Here is a 6,028-nt window from a genome sequence, read left to right on the forward strand (position 1 = left end):
TTTCCCCTTAATCCATGGGGAAAAGGAGCCCTCATCATTTCCCACAGCTCCGTCTCCATCTCTGATTGGACATTTTGGCACAACTCAACATAAGTCAAATTACACTGATAGCTGTACAAGCACAAATGCAGAGTGCTTACTGAAATGTCCATTACTTTACATCACACAGCATAAGGAAAGTGTTCTTTAAAGACATCATTAGTTCTCAGAAAGAGAGAACACCCTGACATTCACCGTTCTAGCTTGCATAGATGTTATGACAGCTTTTTTTGGTTCAACTAAGAACACAGGCAACAAAATGTATTAATATATTATTTACTATCACCAGCATTTGTTATAAAATGTCTTAATTTCATGCACCACAACTAAACCTTTTTTTGATTTAATATTCAAACACTTCTCAGTCACCTCTAATAGTGCCAGAACTTCTAAACTGGTTAGAGATGAACTCAGATTTAAAGTCTGAACATATTTTCTTCTTTGAGCAACCATGTTTTAAAATACTTGTTATAACTATACTTTGTCCTTGACGACCCATGAAAAATCCTGTCAGACATGACAATAGTCTCAGCATTTTTCTGTAAAAAGTCCTTCCCTCATTTTTTCCAGATGGAGGAGGTTATACCTCAAAATATCTGAAACATCTGTTTTTCTGAAGAGAAGCAGGTAGATTCAGCTAAAGATGAGTATCGTTATCACCATTATTCCGTCTGTAGCAGATCCATAGGTCAAGATTCCATGTCAATTTCAGCACCTTCATCCTTGCTTGTAAGAGTTGCTTCAGCTAGTTTTTCAATTTCTGACAGATCAATGGAAGGTAAAGGATTTCTCCAGTACTGGAATGTATTATATTGCCAAAATTCTTCCATGAGCTGCTCCTCCTGGGGCCTGGCGCCCCTGGGCCGCGGGACCTCCTCTCCGGCACCCCGCTCGGGCTCCGGGGCGCGGGGCCCGGGACCCTCCGCGGGGCAGCGGAGCTCGGCCGGCGGCTTGGGCTCCCCGGTGTCCATGCGGACCCCGTCCCCGGGGGCAGGGCCGCCGGGGACCGCGGCCTCGCCGGAGCGCTTGCTGGTCGAGGACAGGAGCTCCGTCATGGTCCCGTCCTCCCGCTTCCGTTTGCGGCGCAGGTCGGAGCCGCTCAGCAGCAGCCGCGGCCCGAGCCCCGGCAGCGCCCACAGCGGTTCGGGCTCGTCCAGGAGGCCGCGGGGCAGAAGCCGCTTCCAGGGCACGTGGAACACAACCGGCTCCGCCGCGCGCCTCTTGGCCATGAATCCGCTAGGCCGGGCCTGGGGCAGGCCCTGCTGCCAAAGCGGCGGGATGCTGCCGGAGCCGGGCCCTGACTCACACTTTTGAAGCTGATGTTTTTGAACCCAATAACCTTCGATAAAGTCGTTGATAAAAACGTGAAACAGCATGGGGCCATGAACAGACCCTGAGGTACTCTACTGCCGACCTCTGGCCAAGCAGACATGGAACCATTAACGTGTCCAGTCTTTGGGGCTGGCTACTCGACCCATTTAAACCTGCCTCACCATGTTATTGTCTCACCCACATCTCTCCATCTTATCCACAAGGATAGCAGGAGAGACTTTGTTACGTGCTTTATCACAATAGATATAACTCAGTACAATGTGAAAGGTACAAGCATTTATGAAGCACCAACTATATACCAGGCACCGTGCAAAGCGATTAATAAATAGGTCATTTGATCCACCCTGCCAACCACAAACAGAAACTGTCAAGAGGCAATGAGGTAAGTCTGGTCTGACAGCCTCTTAATAGCCAAGCTGGTTCTTTGTAATCACCTCTCACTTTTGGGTGGTCACTAACTCGACTTACACTGCTAAAATTTTTCTGGGAACCAAAGTCAAATTCATTGGTCTGTAATCTGCAGATTCCATTCTATTTCTTCAAAATAGGATGGCATTTGCCCTTGTCTTGCCTCCGGTCCACCACTTCCAAAGATCATTGATAGACGTCTTGAGAAGCTCTCCTGTGGCACAGCCTGCAGAGACAAGTGTGAAGCGAGCGGCTTCACCTTGGGAGGTGGTGAGTTCCCTTGGGGAGTCTTTAAGCAAAGACACCAGGATCTGTTTTAATGGGAATGCCTTTTGGGGCATGAGCTGGACAGACTGAATGCCACTAAGGGCCCATCCACTTCTGAAAGTCTGGAATTCTATCGGCTCCAGGAAGAAGAGAGAAGACTCAGGGTGGAATTGGTAGGAAACGGAACTAGACTGGAGAAGAGGAGAGGAAGGGAGGAATCTTGGGACTTTTCAAAGCCAAAGCTCCTTCTCTAGGATTGTTTTTAAGGAGCAGTTCCAAGAAGCTGCCCCAGGAGCAGAGGGGCGAGGCCCTGACGGTTTCAGTCAATGACTTTCAGGGCTCCAGTATCCTGGGAACTGTTAGAGTTGGACTCACCTCCCAGCCTAGGAGTCAACGAGACAGAGTGAATGCCGTCCAATGAGTCTGATGGGCATTGTTACTGAGTCTTCCTAGATGCAGACCGTGGGCCACGATCAAGCTTACTCCAAGCCGAGGTGAGAACAAGCTGCAATATGTTGGATCTTAATTAAAATGCCATTAATTCAACATAGAGAACATCGGGGGCTTGGGAGTCGAGTGCAGGGAGAGATTACCAATTTATGAGAAATGCCAAGGCCACCAATTCCTCTCTCTTAATGGGAGGATGAGTTAATGCTCTAATTACATTTGGTGGCATGAGCATTAAACTTTGCTGGCTGGGAAGCCTATTAGCCGTAAAACACAAAGTGAAGTTTAATAGAATGAGTGCGTATGAAGCTCATTAAGGAGAGGCTGGGGGCACGGAGACAAGGCAGCAGGCAACCAAGTCCATGTTCAGCCCTTCTAGGACACACATTCCTTCCCAAAGGGCATATCTGGTTTGCTTTCTTCACATGGGGCTGGATTCATGGTCTCCCCCATTGGGTATTCCTGCCACTTGATCAGTGAGGAGTTGTTCTAGTGTGAAGGTGCTATCCTTGGCACCATCAGGAGAGACCTGGGTTTGAATCCTGCCTCTTGGCCCAAGGACTCCTTTCAGCTCTCTGAGCTTTGGGTCCCTCATCAGTAAAACACAGATAACATTCCTACCGCCAGCCTCAGCGGGCTGTTTGGTGAATGAACAAACAAATGAATGAATGAAAAGCATTTAAGAACTCATTATGGACCAAGCACTGTACTAAGAGCTAAGGATACAAACTCAAGCAAGCATGCCAAGCCCTGCCCTCAAAGAGCTTACAATCTAATAGGGGAGGTCTGCAGTAGAGTGCCTCAGGGATCTGTTCATGGCCCCATGCTGTTTCACGTTTTTATCAATGACTTTATCAAAGGTTCTTGGGTTCAAAAACATCAGCTTCACAAGTGTGAGTCAGACCTCACTGGGGGGGTCTATGAGCAGAAGCTGCATGACCTTTTCTTAGGTAAATCATTGAGAGGATACGTGTTCAGAGAACACCTCAGAAGCCAGGACACCTTCTGAAAAAAGCTCCCGAAGGCCAATTGATGAAGTCTAGAAGGCCATGATATTCTCACTGAAGGTGAAGGATTTAAGGGATGGGAGAAATTGGCCTTTGTCAATGGAGCTTAGGATGGAGGGGGTTTTAATGAGAAGGGGAGGGGAAGCCGGCAAGGGCTGTTTGGATATGGACATCAGAAGCAAGGCTAAGTCTTCAGCAATGGCTGGACACATCCTTCCAAGAATGGTCCAATTCATTTGATGACTCTTCACAGAGCTTGAATTGGAGGGGGGTTGTGGGAGGAGGGTGTGGGAGCAGAGGCAATGCATTGACAAACCTAGAAAGGGATGTAGTGGCCTGAGACCAGGTGTGAGAAGTTACCCTGCTGGGATCACGGGGTGGGAGGAGGCAGCATGGCATAGGCATGGGTAGGCACCCACCCTACACACCATCATTCTTAGGTTGTATTCTCTTGCCCACAGGAAGAAGTACCTGTCAGGAACACAGCCCTCTGACTGGTCTTTAGAAGTGGGTGGGTACCACTTCCTCAAATCTCTGTGTTTGAAGATCAGCACTCAGTGTAAAGTCCCACTTTTCAGCTCTTTCCTCTCAGGGGAAGTGATATCCTGGTTATGAGAGCATTCTCAGTTCTATTTTAAAGATAAGGGCATGGAAGTCCAGAGACTTAAGGGATTTATCCATGATCAGGTAGCCAGGAAGTATTTGGGGATGGTCTTCTAATCCAGGTATCCTGAGTCTAAGCCTACCACTCTATTCACCAGACCATGACAGCTGCCTGACAGCTTCGGTTTCATCATCTGTAAAATGGGAATAATAACAGCACCTACCTCCCAGGGCTGTTGTGAAGATCAAATGAGATAATATTTGTAAGGTGCTTTGCCCAGTACCTGGCATACATTAGGTGCTTAATCAACGCTTAGTGCCTGGAACATAGTAAGCACTTAATAAATGCTTGTTGACGAAGAAAATAAGGCATTTATAACTCAGTGGAGAGCAACAACAATGGGACAGGGTGGCCTATGCAATGGGACAGGCCCCAAGAGAGGTAGAAATGAGGAGCCACCAGATACCAAGCAGGGAGAGAGAACTGGCTGGGGATCCAGGAAGGCTTCATGGAGGAGGTGAATCTGAGCTAAGCCTTAAGGACAGAGGAGAGATGGGAGGGCTGGGCCTTGAATGCCAAGCAAGAGAAAGATAGGCAAGGATGAGCCATTGAGACTCCTTTAGCCTTGGGTTGGGGGTGGAGAGGGCTCTATTCTGGAAAGGATGCTGGCAATGGGGGAGGGGTGATTGCAAGAACTAGAGGCTGGGGGTGGGGAAGCCAGCAGCTTGGACAATGGGAAGCCAGAAATAACCAGCTGATGTCTTGATAGCCAGGGGAGTCAGGTGTCAGAGATTCTGTGGCCAGAACCTTGAACTTTGAAAACATTTTGTGAGACTGAATGGTCAGCTACTGGAGGCCAGCAGAGGTCCCTGTGGGTGGAGTTGCTGGCTGTGGAGCTTCTGGTTTCCAGAAGGAACAAGGGTCTGTGGTCACTACCCCCTCCTAACCCTCAGGGGTATCAGGGGAGGCCTGGCCTTGGCCGAGTTCAATGAAGATCTGGGCCCCATAGACCTGGCTCTTGAGCTGCGGCTCCTGGGGCCTCATAATACAAGAGGAACTGAAGGCATTTTCTCCAGTCTTGCCTTCTCCTCCCACATCTCTGGCCAGCCTTCTTCAGTCTCCTAACTGTGGGTGTCCCTCAAGGCCCTGTTCTGGGCCCTCTACTCTTCTCCCTCTAGACTAATTCACTTGGTAATCTCATAAGATCCTTAATTACCATCAAATCTCCCTATCCTGCTCCAGCCTCTCTGCTGACCACCAGTCCCCCATCTCCAACTGTCTTTCAGACACCTCTAACTGAACGCCCAGTAGATATCTTAAACTCAATATGTCTAAATTAGAACTCATCACATTTCCCCTAAACCTTCCCATCTCTCCCCTCCTACCTTCCTTATTACTGTAGAGGGAAATGCCCTTCTCCCCTGACCTTCAGGTTCACACACCAGGTGTCATCCTGTACCCCTCACTATCTCTCACACCCCAGATCCAATATAGTGCTAAGCCAGTCAATTTCACAGGATGCAACATCTCTTGTCAATCTTATCTGTGCAACATCTCTTGTCAATTTCACCTCTACAGCATTTCTTGTCAATCTTATCTGTGCAACATCTCTTGTCAATTTCACCTCTCCAGCTCCTCAATACACCTTCTTTTCTCCTCTGACCCCTCACACTGGTGTAGACCCTCGTCACCTCATACCTGGACTATGGCAATAACTGCTTGGGGGTCTGCCTGCCTCAAGTCTCTTCCTATTCACCCATCCTCTGTTCAGCCATCAAAGTGATTTTCCTAAAGAGGTCTAACCATGCTGCCCCCCTACTCAATAAACTGCAATGACTCCCTATAACTTCCAATATTAAATAAAAATCCTCTGTTTGGCATTCAAAGCCCTTCATTACCCGCCTCCTCTTACCTTTGCTGTCTT

At 48.4% G+C, this 6,028-nt stretch overlaps 1 pseudogene; it reads right to left on the reverse strand.

Moving 5' to 3' along the window:
- Window positions 1–728: 728 nt before the first annotated feature.
- On the reverse strand, window positions 729–1,268 carry LOC110193084 (uncharacterized protein C9orf40 pseudogene; annotated as a pseudogene).
- Between the last annotated feature and the right edge of the window lie 4,760 nt (window positions 1,269–6,028).

This window comes from Phascolarctos cinereus, unplaced genomic scaffold (assembly GCF_003287225.1).
Source record: "Phascolarctos cinereus isolate Bilbo 61053 unplaced genomic scaffold, phaCin_HiC Scaffold_7;HRSCAF=346, whole genome shotgun sequence".
NCBI classification, from domain to species: domain Eukaryota; kingdom Metazoa; phylum Chordata; class Mammalia; order Diprotodontia; family Phascolarctidae; genus Phascolarctos; species Phascolarctos cinereus.